General features: G+C 43.0%; 1 non-coding gene across 1 annotated transcript; it reads left to right on the top strand.

Annotated features, from left to right (window-relative positions):
* The first annotated feature begins 1539 nt into the window (after positions 1-1539).
* On the top strand, positions 1540-1723 carry LOC140468701 (U2 spliceosomal RNA). The gene has a single exon (XR_011955806.1). It is a non-coding gene; the product is annotated as a U2 spliceosomal RNA (small nuclear RNA).
* Positions 1724-18863: the final 17140 nt, after the last annotated feature.

The following is an 18863-nucleotide window of genomic DNA, read 5'->3' as shown; positions in this document are numbered from 1 at the left end:
AAATGATACGTTTCAAGTTATTGCCAGGCAATTGGAATAGGACAGTGAGGAAGACTTGCAGTGAGGATCTGGGGTTTGGGTGTGAAAATGGATACTTCATGCACACACACACACACACACACACACACGCACACACACACACATACGCGCACACACACACACACACACACACAGGCGCACACACACACACACACACACACACACACACACACACACACACAAACAGATGTTGGGTAAATGTGGGAGTACTTGCTGTTCTCGATGTTCATTGTTTCCTAATATGCAGGAACAATGTCGAAATATGTCGTTCACTGTAAAAAAGAGAAGCTGAGAGCTGTTAGCAGTATAGGGTTGAATGTCGGAAAGTTATTGGTACTTTGGTGTGGAAGATGGATGGATGCAGATGAAGTCCAATGTGGAGAGGTGTGAGGTGATAGAATTCGGGCAGAAGAAGAGTCAATCGACAGTTTGGCTCCAAATCAAAAAGGGGTTTAACAGGAGCAGGATGTACATGGACTATGTTGGCAGGAGAGGCTGAGAGAACATCTCATAAAGAACATTGTCTCCTGGTCCTTGTTCACAGTGACAGAGACTGTGAGAGCAATGAGGTGATGTTGTGTTGTTTATAATGCACCGGTTCAGGTTCAGCTGGAGCATTGTTTCCTGTTCTGGAAACCACACGATCGGAAGAATTGTGGAGACTGTCGAGACAAGGTGAAACAGGTTTACACGAAAGCTTTCGGGGATGTGCATGCTCAGTTCGCATCATCGCTCGGACGAGTGGAGCTCAGGAAGAGTCGGCTGAGGAATTGCAAAACTTGCGCCCACACCTCCCTACTCACCTCCGTCCAAGGCCCGAAATGTGCCTTCCACATCCATCAAAGCTTCACCTGCACATCCACCAATGTCATTTATTGTATCTGTTGCTCCCGTTTCAGTCTCCTCTACATTGGGAAGACCGGACACCTTCTCACAGAGCACTTCAGACAACATCTCCGGGACACCCACACCAATCAAACACACGGCTCCATGGCTGAAGCTTTCAATTCGCCATTCTTCTCTGCCAAGAACATGCAGGTCCTGGGGCCTCCTCCATCACCACTTCCTCACCACCCAACACCTGAAGGGAAAACGCCTCATCTACCGTCTTGGGACACTTCAACCCCATGGCATCAATGTGGATTTCACCAGCTTTCTCACTTCTCCTACACCCCCACTTTATCCCAGTTCCAACCTCCCAGCTCAGCACCATCTTCATGACCTGTACCGCCTGTCAATCTTCCTTCCCACCTATTTGCTCCACTCATCTCTCTGACCTATCACCCTTACTCCCCCCCCCCCCCCCCCCGGCACATTTATTGCAGTTTAGCTACCTTCAACCTATCCCCACCCCATCCCATTTATCTCCTCACCCACGAGGCTCCTAGCGTAATCTCTGATAAAGGGCTTTTCCCAAAAAGTCGATTTACCTGCTCCTTGGATGCTGTCTGACCTGCTGTGCTTTTCCAGCACCACTCTAATCATGATAATAACACCAGTATCACTTCTCGATGTTTTAGCTGAGATCATGTCTGTTCTTGTCAGCTTCAATATCTGATCAATCCATGAATTCGGGACTAACTATTATCTGAATTTTGCAGGAAGAAGTTGGATTAGGAGCTTGCTCAACCAACTTCGCACATTGTCCTGGTATTGCAGTGTTTCTGAGAATCGTGCACCACTCACAAAAGAATCAGAAAAGCAGCTTTATTTGTTCACTTTTTGTGTGTTAGCTTTATTTCTCATCTACCGAGTCTGTGTGAAAGAAAGCGTACTGACAACCTTTTGGTCAAGTCAGACCTGCATTCGTGCAAATCAATTTGTTCTCGGTTGCTTTTCACCTGTCACTTTCTGCATGTTCAGCACTTACTCTCAATGCTAACACTTCATCCCTGGTGCACGCCGCCCCTTCCCACCAACTCCCAACTCCGAACAGCAGAAGTAAAACAAAGTTGCCCACCAGGTCCACCTAATGTCAAATGGCATTTCAGAAAAACTGGATTGGAGTTTGGATTTTAATGATGACGATGATGACTCGGATTTATTGAATGAGATTTTTAGAACACTGTGAAGCAGGAAAATATCTGATGTTTTTAAAGCACATCGACTCACAGAGATGTACAGTACAACTCGTCCATGCTGACCAGATTTTCGAACCAATTTTGTAGTCCTATTTGCCAGCACTTGGCCCGTATCCCTCGAAACTCTTCATATACTCAACCAGATGTCTTTAAAATGTTGTAATTGTACCAGCCTCCACCACCTCCTCTGGCAGCTCATTCCGCACAGACACCATCTTCTGCATGAAAACATTGTCCCTTAGGTTCCTTTTAGCTTTTTCCTCTTTACCCTAAACCAATGCCCTCTCGTTCTGGACAACCCACCACAGGGAAAATACATTTTCTGTTTGCCCTATGCATGGTCCTCATGATTTTCTAAACCTCCATACGGTCAACCCTCAGCCTCCGAAGCTCCAGGGAAAAGAGCCCCAATCTATTCAGCCTTGCCCTGTAGCTGAAACCACTCCAACCCTGGGAACATCCTTGTAAATCATTAAGAATGTTTTTCATCAGCATGCAAGAACAACCAGAATCAATAGGTGTGTTTGTGACGGCTTTATTTTCTCAGTTCAAAGGCCTGTCAGTTCAATCGGATTGCATATTGACTGATGTAGGACACAATTGTGTGTGGTATCACGAATGAACAAGTCAGAGGCATATTACTCTGAGAGCCGATTCTCACATAAATAAGTCCAATAGATACTGACAGAGCTGGCGAAATGAGCCCGAGTTTAAAAAATACAGTGCATTAGGATTACCTGTCCACAAAGTACATTATTACTTGAAGAACACTACAAACACTCCAGCGCCTCAGACACGTCCTGCTCGGGGACGGGCACAGCATCTCTGCCTGACCTTTGTTTTTTTACACTTTGATGCCTCCATCAGAACCTCATGTTTCACAGTGTTCCAGTCTTGCCAGGGGTTTTGTCGCAGACATAAACCTGGCACCTTATCGTTGTTGTTAGCGGTGACCAGTCAAGGGGCTGATCTGTCAGGCACATGGAACAGCAGCTAAAGCAGCAAAAACACTGCATGTGCTTTATCCAACTCGTCACGTCTCAAAGTCTCAGGGAACCAGTTCTCAGTCAGGGCAAGAAAGATAGGATTCAGCCAGGAGATCCTGGAACAGCATGTCCACGGGCTTTGACATTTTTCGGGACAATCAGGATCAGGGAATCTGTGTCACTGCAGTCAAGAGAGTTGGCAATACAACCTACTCATAACATCCCCGGAATGCTCCAGTAGATTTTTCAATCTTGCATTTCCGTTGACCAATCCATGCTGTCACTATCCGTTCCTGTCATGTGTAGATCAGTTCGATGAAAATCTCAAGGAGAGATTCGGGGACACCTGCAGTTGCAGTGATATTGGGGAAGTCAGTTCTAGGCAATGGGGGCAGCCTTCTTGTAGGCAGAGTAGACAGGCATTGTGGAAGGGATGGGAAAGGCACCATATTAGAGGCGGAGGGAGATTAGGACGTGGGTTACTGTGGTAGTTCGAGTCACCTTCACTGTCCCGGTTTTGGTGTGGTGGTTGCCATGTGATGGTTGGCACGGCGACACTATAGAGCTGGGGCTAGGGGACGGGTAACGTTGTGAGGTAAAGTTTGTAAAGGATTGAGCTGTGTGGGAAAATACAGAAGCTCATGGATTCGACACAAAGTGCAGGGGAGAAATGAGAGTTAGGATGTCATGTTGCAGCTTTATAAGATTTCAGTTCGGCTTCACTTAGAGTGTTGTGTCGAATTCTGGTCGCCACATTACAGGGAGGATGTGGAGGGTGCAGAAGAGGTTTACCAGGATGCTTGTTGTATTAGATGATATGAGCTATGAAGAGACTCTGAAAGAACTCAGGTTGTTTTCCTCGGAGCAGCGGAGGCTGAGGGGAGACTCCGTGGAATTGTATAAAATTATGAGACACATAAAGAGAGTTGACAGTCAGAATCTCTTTCCCAGAATTGAAATGTCTCAGACTGTGGAGCATACATTTAAGATGAAAGTGGGAAAGTTCAAATGAGATGTGTGGCAAGGTTGTTTTTCCACAGAGAATAGTAGGAGTCTGGAACATAATATCAAGGATGTTAATGGAGACAGATATGGTAGGTGTATTTAAGAGTCTTTTAGCCCATTATCAAATTAATGCGCAAGGAATGGAGGGATATAGACCAAGTGACCATCAACCAACTGGAACTGGCAGTTGCGAAATAAATGAAGACAGAAGTGAATGTATTTGCATGAATGGTGGGCAGCGAAGTCATCGAAAACATAAACTAATCCGAATCTACTCCCAATCATTAGACTTACTATTGTTTATGGTGTTCTTATCTGTCATTTCATTTGACTTACTGCAAAGCGATCTGAAACTTATTTTACCATTGTACACGCTGGTAACTTTGACAGCACAGCACAATATCTAACACTTTGATAGAGAATTTATAAATCAAGATTCACACCAGTCCAAAAAAGTAAAGAATTCAGTGCATGAACATGGAAGATTTTGAATTTACAAGTGAGAATTGACAACCAAGAATTTGGAGGACAATCTATCTGTGTTGGATCTGGTAGTCACCAGATAATCAGGGAACATTGGGATTTGTTGGGATATGCAAACTCGGCGAATAGAAGAAATTTGAACAAAATAAAGACATGGATTTTGTAATTTGGTATCCAGCTGATAAGGAACAGGAATAGAAGGGTACAGTGGTGACAATGTTTCAGGGAGGCAGGGATTTCGGAGCCGTTTTGCAGAAGCAAATAATTCTTCATCTTTTTAAATTTATCACACCTTTTTTTTATGAAGCCACAATGGAAACAGGGTTCTTCCAGAGTCACTAAGAGACACTAAACATTTTAATGGAAGCAGTAAGGATGATCACACACCTGCCACATCCAACTTCATTCCCGTGTTCGCATCCCACTTGCCTTTGAGCCCTGTGACTTGGCCTTGGATTCCCCACCAACATAGCAACTGAATCATGGAAAGAAAAAAATTAAGATAGGGAGTAGTATCAACATCAGGCCGGGGAAACTGAATGGAAACAGAATAAGTAAAGTATTGCAGAAATACATTTGTAAACAGCATATCTTTTAATCTTTGTTACAGGAAACTTCTTACATTTTTTAACTTTGGTTCCGATGAGTGAATCAGAGAATTCAGTGAGGAAGCGTGGGTCAGAAGACTGTTGTTGCTTTAGCCACTCTGTCGTGCAGTGAATGTTGATATTTTCTTTCAGGTCATTTATATTTGTACTCGCTTCACTCACTGAGAACGGATTACTAGGGAAAAATATATTGTGCATATCTAGCTTCTCTTTCTGTTATGCTTCTGTTGTTCAATTTTTTATGAACAGTTACTCCTTGCTAAAAACACTTCACACTGGCTTCGCTCCTCCTGTCTCTATCATTCTGCCCCGCAGGTGGACTCATTCCATGCCCATTAGCAAAGGAGTGTTATCATGTTGCTGCTCCTCCTTCTCCTTTCAGTCCAATCCTCATGTGGACCTCACATTCCATTATCTGCTGCATCTCATGTTGGCTCTTTGTTACTTGGATTTATTCATCAATTGAATTACTTTTGTAACTGGATATTTCATTGCATACGTTAACTGGTATCTGAAGTTTTTCTGAGTCACCACATAAATAAAAGCATTTGTGCAGCAACTTAGGTTCCGTAGCATTAAGGCAGCTTGGAGAAAGAGACGAAAAGCAGCACGATGCAAGGAATGACCGACGTGAAAAATATATAAAATATACATCAACCAGAGAAGTATGAAGCTGGCAGATATGGAAAAGAGTAAAATTACAGAATTCCGTCTGTTGTCTATTTCTAGATCATTCGTTGTGTTTCTCTGACCCCTCAGTCCCTTCCGCACCTTCATAGCCTCAGAGATGTGCCTGACAGTCAGAATATTGAGAAAGAGAATGAAAGTGAATGGGAACATTGGTGTTAAGAATTGTTCAAAATATTTAAAACTTGCCCACTGAAGGCCATTATAGTAACTGGACCTGGTATAGCAGTACCGTGGAACATTGTTAATGATCTTTCCAGGTTTATACCGAAAGTAGTTGGGAATATTCTTGAAAGAAAAGAAAATACAGATTGTTGCAAGAACCCTCATTGCAGTTTTCTCTGTGCAATACTGCGATTTAAGCTGATGAAAACAAATAGCGACAAATCGATCAAAAGAAAAAGCGACAGTGAACCAGACAGAACAATCAATGGTCAAGCAGCTCAGGGCATAGAGGACGCAACAAACGGGAGTGTTGTCCAGGAAACATGGTGGATAATAATAAAATGGAAATCGAAGAAGTATGACCTCAAAAGCAATGAACAGTAGATCAGACGTTGCCATGGCCACCAGATAGCAATTGCTGCACGAAGAAAGACCACTTTTGCCCCGAGCCAAGAAGACAATCGTCACAACACTTACTATAAGAGATAGAAAGGAAAAAAAGATGAACTTGAAGTTACTGAACAAATATTTCTGTGCCTGAGCCCAGACTGTATGTGATGAATTTTAACACAGAGATAATTGTTGTGCCATGTCACATGAAGTTTACAAAATTTGAACTCCTGAACTGTATCATTTGCACTTTTGAAAGGCATAGGGAAGAAAATGAGAAGCAGATTACAACCAGAAATACAGCTGTGTACATAAAATTTATTGGGGTTGACAGGGGTTGATTTCAGCAGCTTTATGTGTTCCTCTGACTGGCTGGAGTTGTCTGTAAGACCATAACATCCACACAAAGCTATGCAGGATCAATAAAACAAAGAATGGGAGACACCTAACAGACATGGATGTCAAAATTTCTGTTGAGCCTCCACAGTTGAGATTGCCCCTAGAATTGTACATGCATGCGATTTGAATGGCAGTAGAGGCAATTGAATCACTGTATAATATCCAGGAAATGATGGCCTCCCAAATATGAACAAACAAGTAATAGGACATTGAATCCCATGCTCTGAACATCCTGGCAGTCTGAGCTATGAAGATATTTACCAGTGAATCCAACCAGCATGTACCAGATTGGATAACCACCACAATCAGAATTTAGTAAGAGCTGACCAATCCCCACGCCCCTACCACTCACCCCACCACCTAACCCAGACTGTATTCCATAGTTCTCACTGAAACAAACCTCCGCTCCTTGTGAATAGAGATCCTCCTCCCAGATTCAGAGAATACTCTGGGGCGAGGAATTGCCATTGTTCAATCAGTACTCTCCGTGGACTTCACAAGAATTAGACCACAGCTCGTTTTCCAAGACCCAAACAGTGTACTATTATTTGGATTCTGAAGCAACCTCTCTGTATTCTGATAAAAAATGCTTAAGATTGGGGGTAGTGATGGCTTAATAATTTTATCACTGAACTATTAATTCAGGAACTAACACAATGTTCTGGGGAAATAGTTTCAATATCTGCCACAGCAGATAATGGAATTTCAATTCAAAAATAATGTAGACTTATAATTTTGAAGTGTGGCAATACAATGGCTGTCGGTTGTTGGGAAGGAAATCTCATCTCATTCAGTAATGCCCTTTATGTAAGGTAAACAGTCATGCTTACCTGGTCTGGTCTACATGTGACTCCAGATCAAAAATATCCTGGTTGACTCTTACCTGGACTCTGGGCAATTAGGAAAGGGTGGTCAGTGCTGACCGAGGCAGTGACACCCACATCCCTTCAATAAAGAAAATAAAATGGAGCTTCCCAATACACCTCCTGCTCCCGGTTACAGAAGGATGCTCCCTACTTAGATCACTCCCTGGCATTTGAACATCCCTGTACAGAATGCGTTGTCTCAACTCTGAAAGTCGCAAAATTGATCCACATTTGAAGACAAGGGATCCAACACTTAATTCAGTGAAGGCATCTGGAGCAGGGAACACCAATGCTTCGATCACTACCCAGCACAGACAACTGAAGCAAAAGGTTTTGAGACCAGCAAGAGTTGGGAACGCCATTGGATTCAGAAAAATAAACTATGACACGGATGATGCATTGGAATAAATCGTGCCCTAAATTCGACAGAACCTCATCACCAAGCATCAACCCTGTGGTCGGGGAGTCCAGAACTAGAGGGCATAGGTTTAGGGTGAGAGGGGAAAGATATAAATGTGACCTAAGGGGCAACATTTTCACGCAGAGGGTGGTACGTGTATGGAATGACCTTGACTTTTCTCATGTTAGCTGTCATCTAGAACATTCCCTTCGACACGAACCACTCATCAGTTTCAGAGATATCCTCCTGGGATACTGGCATTTTTAAATGTTGACGTGGAATGTGAACTTTCATGGCCAGGCCAGTGTTCATTGCACAGCTCTAATCACCTTTGTGATGATTTTGGAAATCTGCCTTAATGAACATCTGCATTTCCTGGATTTCCCAGTAATAGTGAAGGAATGGTGATATCTTAACAAGTCAGAATGAAATCGTCCTTGAAAGACAACTTTCATGTGATGGTGGTTCCATGCATCTGCTGTCTTTGGTCATGTTTGTGAGGTGCTGTTTAAAGAGAGTTGCTGTGGTCCTAGTCTGCATCTTGTAGGTGGTGTTCATTGCTGGTTATGCGTGTCATTGGTGAATGGAATGATTACTGAATGTGATGTTTAGCAACCCGATTCATTGTGTGTTTGTCCTGCACAATGTGGAACTTTGTGACTGTTGCTGCATTTGAGCTGCACCCAGGCGGATACATGGAGAGCATTCACCTCACTTTGAGCTATGCTCTGTGCATGGTGGACATGTTTTGGATAGGCAGACAGGGAGCTTCTCACCACAACTATCAGAGTATCTAACATAACGCTGTGAAGACAGCAGTTGTATGGCCGGACCAACTCATTTTCATGACAATGATAGGTCCAAATTGTTGATAGTTATGCATTCAGTGCTGTCACAGGAAGCCAATTAGAGATGGATACTTTTTCCGATTGATGGTCATTTCCTGGTGCTGTCATTTATAAGCTCAAACTTGGATGCGTGCAAAAGACGTTCACTTATCACATTTACAGGTGACACCAAAATTGGAGGTGCAGTGGTCAGCGAAGCGACTTAACTCAGATTATAACAGGATCTGGACCAGGTGGGCCAATGGGCTGAGACGTGGCAGATGGAGTTTAATTCAGATAAATGCGAGGTGCTGCATTTTGGGAAAGCAAATCTTAGCAGGGCTTGTACATTTAATGGTAAGGTCTTAGGGAGTGTTGCTGAACAAAAAGACCTTTGAGTGCAGATTCATAGCTCCTTGAAATTGGAGTCGCAGGAAGATAGGATAACGAAGAAGGCGTTTGGTATACTTTCCTTTATTGGTCAGAGTATTGAGTACAGCAGTCGGGAGGTCATTTTGCTGCTGTACAGGACATTAGTTAGGCCACTGTTGGAATATTGCGTACAATATTGGTCATCTTCCTATCGGAAAGATGCTATGAACCTTGAAAAGGTTCAGAAAAGATTTACAAGGATGTTGCCAGGGTTGGAGTATCTGAGCCACAGATAGAGGCTGAAGAGGCTGGGACTGTTTTCCCTGGAACATCGGAGGCTGAGGTTTTTCTATAAACCTTATAGAGGTTTAGAAAATTATGAGGGGCATACATACCATAAATAGACACCTGGCACCAAGGAGTCCAGAACTAGAGGGCATAAGTTTAGGGTAAGAGGGGAAAGATATAAAAGAGACCTAATGGGCAAACTTTTCACGCAGAGGGTGGAACGTGTGGGGAATGAGCTTCCAGGGAACGTGGTGGGGGCTCGTGCAATTGCAACAGTTAAGAGGCATTTGGATGGGCATATGAATAGGAAGGGTTTGGAGGGATCTGGGCCGGGTGCTTGAGGATCGGACTAGATTTGGTTGGGATATCTGGTGGGAATGGGAGGGTTGGACCGAAGGATCTGTTTCAATGCAGTACATCTCTATGACTCTATATTGAAATGTGGAGCTTGTTCAAAGAACAGCTACTGTGTGTCCTTGAGAGGTCTGCACCTGTCACACAAGGAGAACTTTGTTCGAGCAAGTTTAGTGAACTGTGAAGGTTTAGTTAAGGCGCTTGAGAGTTTACGGTTAGCCAGAAAGGACCTAAAGTGACAGCTAAAAAGACCGAGGAGGGGACATGTATTCCAAGCGAACGTTTGGGTTAGGGGACTCTCTAGTCAAGGGTACAGATAGGTGCTTCCGTGGCCAGCAGCGAAAAATCAGAATGGTGTGCGGCCTCCCTGATTCTGGGATCAAGGATGTTTCAGCAGAAAGTTCTCAAGGGGGAGACGGACCAGCAGGAGGTCATTGTACACATTGAACGCAAATGACATAGGAAGGTAAAACGATGAGATTCTGAAGGGAAATTATAGAAAGTATGGCAGGAATTTAAAAAGCATATCCCTGAGTGTACTACTATCTGAATTAATCCCGGTGCTACAAGCTAGTCAGGGTAGGAATAGGAGGAGAGAGCAGATGAATGTGTGGCTGAAGAGCTGGTGCATGGGAGAATGACTCACATTTCTGGAACATTGGACTATATCCTGGGATAAAAAATGACCTGTAAAAGAAGGATGGTTTACACCCTGAATTGCAAGGGGACCAATATACTTGCACAGAGATTTGCTAGAGCTGCTTAGGAGGATTTAAACTAGTAAGGTGGGGAGAGGTGGGGGACCCAAAGAGATAGTGAGGAAACAGATAATCCGAGACTGTACAGTTGAGAAACGAAGTGAGTCAAGCAATCAGGGCAGACAGGGACAAAGCAGAGAACAAAGATGGACTGATAAATTAAACTGCTTTTTTTTTCAATGCAACAGGTCTGAAAGGGAAGACAGATGAATTCAGGGCATGGTTAGGAACATGGGATAGGTATATCGCAGCAATTACAGAAACGTGGCTCCGGGATGGATAGGACTGGCAGCTTAATGTTCCAGGATTCAAATGTTACAGGAAGGAGAGAAAGGGAGGTAAGGGAGGAGGGGAAATGGTATTTGTGTTAAGGGAGAACATTAGAGCTTTACTTCGGGAGAATATTCCCGGAAATACATCCAGGGAATTTATTTGGTTGAAACTGCCAGATAAGAATGCGATAATCACCTTATTGGGATTGAATTATTCACTCCATAATAGTCAGGGGAAATCCAGAAATACATTTGTAAAGAAATTTCAGTCATTTGCAAGAATAATAGGTTCGTTATGGTAAGGGATTTTAACTTCTAACATAGACTGTGACGACCATGGCGTTAAATGTTTAGATGGAGAGGAATTTGTTAAGAGTGTTTCAGAAAATTTTCTGAGTCAGAATGTGGATGTACCTACCAGAGAAGCTGCAAAACCTAAGTCCTACTCTTGGGAAATAAGGCAGGGCAGGTGACTGACGTGTTAGTAGGGGAGCACTTTGAGGCCAGCGACAGTAATTCTATTAGTTTGAAAATAGTGAAGGAAAAGGATAGACCAGATCTAACAGGTGAAGTTCTAAATTGAAGAAACGCTAAATTTGATGGTATGAGGCAAGAACTTTAAAAAAGCTAACTGACTGCAGCTGGTAAACGGAGGATGGAAAATGGGAAGCCTTCAGAAATGAGATAAGGATAGTCTAGAGACAGTACAGTCCTGTTCGGGTGAAAGGGCATGTAAATGACGATAGAAATTTTGCGTTTGCTTATCATAACGAAAGAAGCATATTTCAGGTTAACACGTGATGGATCTAATGAATCCTTCGAGGAGTATGAAGGCAGTCGGAGTACACTCAAGAGGGAAATCAGGAGGGCAAAAATGGGACATGAGATAGCTTTGGAAAATAGGGTTGAGGAGAATTCAAAAGGTTGTTACAAATACATTAGACACAAAAGGGTAAGGAGGGAGAGAATAGGGCCCCTCAAAGATCAACAAGCCGGCCTTTGTGTGGAGCCACAGGAGATGGGGGAGATACTAAACGAGTATTTTGCAACATTGCTTACTGTGGAGAAGGATACGGAAGATATAGAATTCAAAAGGTTGTTACAAATACATTAGACACAAAAGGGTAAGGAGGGAGAGAATAGGGCCCCTCAAAGATCAGCAAGCCGGCCTTTGTGTGGAGCCACAGGAGATGGGGGAGATACGAAACGAGTATTTTGCAACAGTGCTTACTGTGGAGAAGGATATGGAAGATATAGAATGCAGGGAAATCAAAGGCGAAATCTTGAAAGATGTCCACATTACAGACGAGGAAGCGCTAGATGTCTTGGTATGCATCAAAATAGATATTTCCCCAGGACTTAATTAGGTGTACCCTTCGAAGTGGGAAGCTAGGGAAGTTATTGCTGGGCCCCTTGCTGAATATTTGTATTATTGATCGTCACAGGTGACATGCTGGAAGACTGAAGGTTGGCTATCGTGTGCCACTGTTGAAGAGAGGTGATAAGGACTAGCCAGGAAACTATAGACCAGTAAGACTGCGTCAGTGGTGGGCAAGTTGTTGGAGGGAATCCTGAAGGATAGGATGTATATGTAGTTAGAAAGACAAGGACTGATGAGGGATTGTCAACATGGCTTTGTGCAGGGAAAATCATGTCTCACAAACTTGATTAAGTTTTTTGAAGAAGTAACAAAGATGATTGATAGGGTAGAACAGTCGATGAAATTTATATGGACTTCAGTAAGGTGTTCGACAATATTCCCCATGGGAGACTGATTAGAAAGGTTAAATTACATGGAATACGGGAGAAACTAACCATTTGGATAGAAGATTGGCTCGAAGGTAGAAGTCAGAGATTGGTGGTGGAGGGTTGTTTTTCAGACTGGAGGCCTGTGACCAGTGCTGTGCCACAAGGATCGGTGCTGGGTCCACCACCGTTTTGTCGTTTATATAAATGAGTTGGAGTGAACATTGGAGGTATGGTTCGTAAGTTTGCAGATTACACCAAAATTGGAGGTACAGTGGACAGTGAAGAAGGTTACCTCAGAGTACAATAGGATCTTGAATGGATAGTAAGGTCCTCGGAAGTGTTGCTGTAGAAAGAAACCTCGGAGTGCAGGTTCATAGCTCCTTGAAAGTAATGTCACACCTAGACACGATAGTGAAGAAGGTGTTTGGTATGCTTTCCCTTATTTGTTAGAGCAATGAGAATCAGAGTTTGGAGATCATGTTGCAGATGTACAGGATGTTGTTTGGGCCACTTCTAGAACATTCCGTGCAATTCTGATCTCCTTCCTATCAGAAGGATGGTGTGAAACTTAAAAGGGTTCGTAAAAGGTTCACAGGGATGTTGCCAGGGTTGGAGGATTGAGCTAGAGGAAGAGATTGAATAGGCTGGGGCTGTTGTCCCTGGAGTGTCCGAGATTGCAGGGTGACATCACAGAGGTTTTCAAATTCATAAGGGGAATGGATACGATAAATAGACAAAGTCTTTTCCTGGGTTGGCAGAGACCAGAATGAGAGGGTATAGGTCTAGTGAGAGAGGGGAAAGATATAAAAGTGACCTAAGGTGCACGTTTTTCACGGAGAAGGCCATGCATGTGTGGAATGAGCTGTCAGAGGATGAGGTGGAGGGTTGTATACTTGTAATATTTAAAAGGCATCTGGATGGGTATTTGAATGAGAAGGGTGTAAAGAGATATTGGCCAAGTGCTGGCAAATGGGAACAGATTAGGTTGGGATATCTCGTCGACAGAGATGAGTTGGACCGAAGGGTCTGTTTCCGTGCTGTACATCTCCATGACTCTATGACTCTATGAGAAGTCTTTGGCAGGTAGGATCAAGGACAACTCTAATGCTTTCCATAGGTATGTCAAGGATAAATGAATGACTCGAATAAGATTAGGGTCAGTCAAGGACAGTGATAGGAAGTTGTGTGTGGAGTCCAAAGAGGTAATAGAGACATTATGTTTGTCAGTATCCACACAGGAAAAGACAATGTTGTTGAGGATAACACTGAAATAGAGGTTAGTAGACGCGACAGAATGAGGTTCATAGGGAATTCTGGGAATTATGAAAATAGATAAGTCCCCTGTGCCGAATTGGATTCTCTGGGAAGCCAGGGAGGAGATTGTAGAGCCTCTGGCTTTGATCTTTATGTTGTCATTGTCTACAGGGATAGCGCCAGAAGACTGTAGGATAGCAAATGTTGTCCCTTGGTTCAGGAAAGGGAGTTGAATCAACCCTCACACTTACAGAACAGGGAACCTTACTTTGGTTGTGGGTAAAATGTTGGAAAGGATTATAGGAAAGAGGATTTCTCTTCATCCAGAAAGGAATTATTTCATTAGAGATAGTTAACATGGTTTTGTGAAGGGTAGTTTGTGCCTGACAATCCTGACTGAGTTATTCGAAAAGGTGACCAAACAGGTAGATGAAAGTAAAGCAGTTGCTGCGTTGCATATGGATTTCAGTAAAACATTCAATAAGTTTCCCCACGGTAGGTTATTGCACAAAATAAGGAGGCATGAGACTCAGGTGATTTTGCGGTTTGCATCCGAAATTGGCTAGCTGAAAGAAGTGGTGATTGATGGGAAATGTTCATCCATGGAGTTCAGGTACAGGTGGTGAACCACAATGATCTGTATTGGGGCCACTTCTGTTCGTTATGTTTACAAATGACATGCATGAGGATGTAGAAGAATGGGTTAGTAAATTTGCAGATGACAGTAAAGTCCGTGGAGTTCTGGAGAGTCCTGAAAGATGTTGGAGATTACAGAGGGACAAAGATAAGCAGAAAGCTGGGCTGAGAGGTGGAAAATTGAGTTGAATGCAGAAAAGAGTGAGGTGATTAACTTTGGAAGAGGTAACAGAGTACTGGCCTAATGGTAAGAATCTTGGTAGTGTATATGAACACGGCGATCTCGGTGTCCATGTGCATAGATCCCAGAAAGTTGTCATTCAGGTTAATAGAGATATTAAGAAGGCGCTTTTATTGGTAGAGTTTCGGAGCCACAAGGTAATCTTGCAGCTGTATAAAACTCTGGAGCAGCCACACTTGGAGGAATGCATACAGTTCTGGTTGCCGCATTATAGGAAGAATTTGGAAGCATTGAAAAGGGTGCAGAGGAGATTTATCAGAATGTTGCCTGGTATGGAGGGAAGGTCTTATGAGCAAAGTTCGAAGGACGTGAGGCTGTTTATGTTAGAAAGAGGAAAGTAACAAGGTGAATTAATGGAGGCATACAAGATGATCAGAGGATTAGATAGGGTGGAGAGTGCGAGTTTTTTTTGCCTCGGATGGTGATGGCAAGCACATGGGGATATAGCTTTATATTGATGGGTGATAGATATAGGACAGATATCAGAAGTAGTTTCTTTACGCCGTGAGTAGTAGGAACATGGAATGACTTTTCTGCAACAATAGTCGACTCGCAAACTTTCATGGCAGTTAAATGGTCATTGGATAAACATATGGGATGATAGCGTAATACTGTAGGATAGATGGGCTTCAGATTAGTTTGACAGGTATGTGCAACGTCTAGGGCCGAATGGCCTGCATTCCGGTGTAATGTTCCATATGTATAGACATGGACCTCTTCATTTTCTGAGGAGTTAAAGTGGTGCTGAGCATGCGCACTCATAAGCAACCTTGTCTCATTTTGAAATTATGTCGGAGGGAAGCGCATTGATGCAAAAGAATTCCTGCGGAGATATATGATGGTTGAAATGATCGACCTCCAGCAATCAGAACCATCTTCACCCGTAGTGAGATAATTCACTGAATGCAAATTGTTGTTCTGCCATATTACTTTTACGAAAAGACTGTTAATCTCCAATGGAACATTTCACTTTGTAAACTTAGCACCATGTAAAAACAACCAGCTGGGAAAATTTTCCCAGTTGCAATCCATTGTATATTTGCAAACTACAATGACAGCTCCATCAGTGGGCACAACAGAAAAAACGAATGTAATATAATTGAAGCATTGCATGTTTCATATCTTTGTTATCCTAGTTCTCACTGTAGTCAGATATTACATTTCATTCAGTTCCCCACAGACTGCTAAATACCATTGTCAGAGACACTCCTCCTTGTGCAAGCCTATTGGAGTAAGATGTTCATCTCCAGTTAGTAACCCCAACTCAGTGCAGTTTTATTTGACAGATGCTCCCAGTAATACTTGAACGCGGGGGTTAGTTCCCCTTTGGTGAGGAACGCAAACTCAGGAACATTCGAATTGAAAGATGCACACTGAATCACATTATCACTGGATTCGGGTGTTCCCCTCAGGCTATTGAATCACGTGGTATACAGTTTACAGTGAAAGATATTCCGTGTAAAACGTGCAACTCGAGCTGCCAGTTGTCTCCTGTCAGTGCTGCACGCTCATTATAATGCTGCATTTACAGATATCCGCAGAAAAGAAAGAATACTGGGTCAGAGTTCATGCTCGTGAGGTTCCTATTCCCACACACAGTACAATTCGACAATGACACTTTCTCTCAATAGCATAAGGGTCCAGCCTGAAGTTTGTGATCTCCATTCAGTACAACTCCATGATCAGTAACACTTTCAATTAGAGTGATTCATGGAGTACTGGATCAACAGAACACAATATTACAGTCAATCACTGGATAATACAGGGAGCCTGTGAGCTACCCTCAATGTTCTTTCCTTTTCCTCAGTTGAGGAATTACACCACAGAGATAATTTGGAAATGTTAACTACGTACTTTGATATCACACATTAGGAACTCGTACTGCCCCAGCCCAAAGCACAGTAAGACAGGAGTTAAATGTACAGCAAGGATCAACTTTCCGACAGCATGTTGCATCAGTAGGTGGGATTCTCTGGGGAAGTAAAGATTGAAATTCAAAAGAATAATTAAAAACTCCAAGAAAGCCTGTCACAGAATGCTAGTGCCCCAGAACACTCACACTTCTGTATGTACTAACCTCTGGCATTATGGCACATACCTTGAATGTTACATAGTCTTGTCGGATTTCAAATTCAAATTATTTAAAATCTTGCGACCCAATATTCCAGCGACTGCATTTTCCTTCAAGTCAACCGTTTTGCAATTAAAGAAACTGAACGTTATTGTATCAAATGATTTGATCCACTGTGTCACTTCCCAGATGTGCAACACACTGTGACAGATATGTCCCAGCCTGCATTGTTGAAACAGCAGCCCTGGCATATTCAATGTACTATGGGAGTGAAGAGCTCCGTGTTATCGTTAATGCAAACATTTATAAATCTCCAAGGAGGCAACACGGAGACCCTTCAATAGTACCTCACTCCCACCATCAACGTAGTTTATATTCCTCAATAGCCACAAAACAAGTCTAGGGTTACCCTGCATCCAAATGTGACCTGCAACGATCCAACTCGCCTGGAAAGACAGTTTGGAAAGACAGTGCGATAATTGCTGCAGTGACGGTCTACACCATGACAGAAAGGGCCTTATGCTGTGTCACTTTCAACAAATGGTTCATATTCTTTTAGCAGTTCACTGGTGATGGACTATAAATGCACTGGTCACCCTGACACAGTTTCCAACTCACCAATCCCTCAGAGCTGGGCATTAGGTCAACTGGAGGGCACAGCACGCGGGCTTGACTGTCAGTCTATATGGCCGGACGTTCTTGATCCTGATTGGACCCTTGGAGCAGCACAACATTATCAAATAACCTAAATTATGCATCAGTCACTCCAAACCAACTTGTCTTTCATTAGGGAAAAGCCTGTTGTACCACCCAATCTCCAGCGTTCTGAGCCCTGTGGACCAGGTACAATAAAAGAGAGTTCACAATGTTGATGGAGTACTGCACTCCATGGTGTAACACTATGGATTCACAGTAAATCTATCTAAAACAAATATCCAGTGTGTTCATCTCCAATATGTGAGTTTCAACAAAATAATAATAATGATAACTCATCCAAATTGATTGTCTAAATCAAAATAACAGGAACAAAAGACAATGTAGGAAACATCTTGTTGGGCAAAGTTGTTTGATCGCCTGTGGGAGACATGCTGCATCTACCCTCCAGATCTCAGAGTTCGTCCTATTAAACTCTGCAGAACAGCACTGTGCATCGTTTTCCAAATAGCACAACTCGCACGTGTTTTTGACAGTTAAATAATTCAGCAATACACATCATGATCAGACCTCTGTGTTGAACACCTCTCTCAGCGATCTGTCATCACAAACATCATGTTACCAGACTCCCACTGACTGATGAAAGCACACAAAATGGTTAAAGCGATCCCTGTCACTCACGTATCACTCCATATTGAACGACTCAATCCACCCATTGCCCACATTGTATTTCGGCCCCCATTTGGAGCGAGCTGCCTGAGCAAGATCCACCAACACAATCCCTTCACACCAAGGAATGGGAAACACCAGGTATCACTAATAGCGAGAGAGTGGTCATGTGACACACTTTCTGGAACAGCCAGAGCCGGTGTTCAGCCAAACCCCATCAATGTGGCTTCAGGTCAAACCCATTCTGCACAGTATAGAGAAACAGACAGTGATGCACATAACTGAGGAGTCTTCTAATCGACAAACTAATCGTTTTAAACTGAGTAAGTGAGGACAGCATCGTCTCGCATCAGGATTTGTCTTGATAAATGGAAATGAAATAATTATCAGTCATAGAATGGAATAAGTATCATTACACACAGAGATTTGCAAAACATAAGTTTTTAACAAGACTTACCGGGAACACCAATAATGACAAGGATAGTGTAATACACTTTAGCAAAAAATAGATTCGCGTAATGCATTTTATTGTTTGTTGTTTGCTGGCAACTGTTGAAATTGGAGCTGAAACAGTTCCAGGGATATCATTTTAAGTTGTGTGGTATCTCC

The sequence above is a fragment of the Chiloscyllium punctatum genome, chromosome 47 (assembly GCF_047496795.1).
Source record: "Chiloscyllium punctatum isolate Juve2018m chromosome 47, sChiPun1.3, whole genome shotgun sequence".
NCBI classification, from domain to species: Eukaryota; Metazoa; Chordata; class Chondrichthyes; order Orectolobiformes; family Hemiscylliidae; genus Chiloscyllium; species Chiloscyllium punctatum.
The sequence above is the reverse complement of the archived record's forward strand: the minus strand, read 5'-3'. Positions and strand labels throughout refer to the sequence as shown.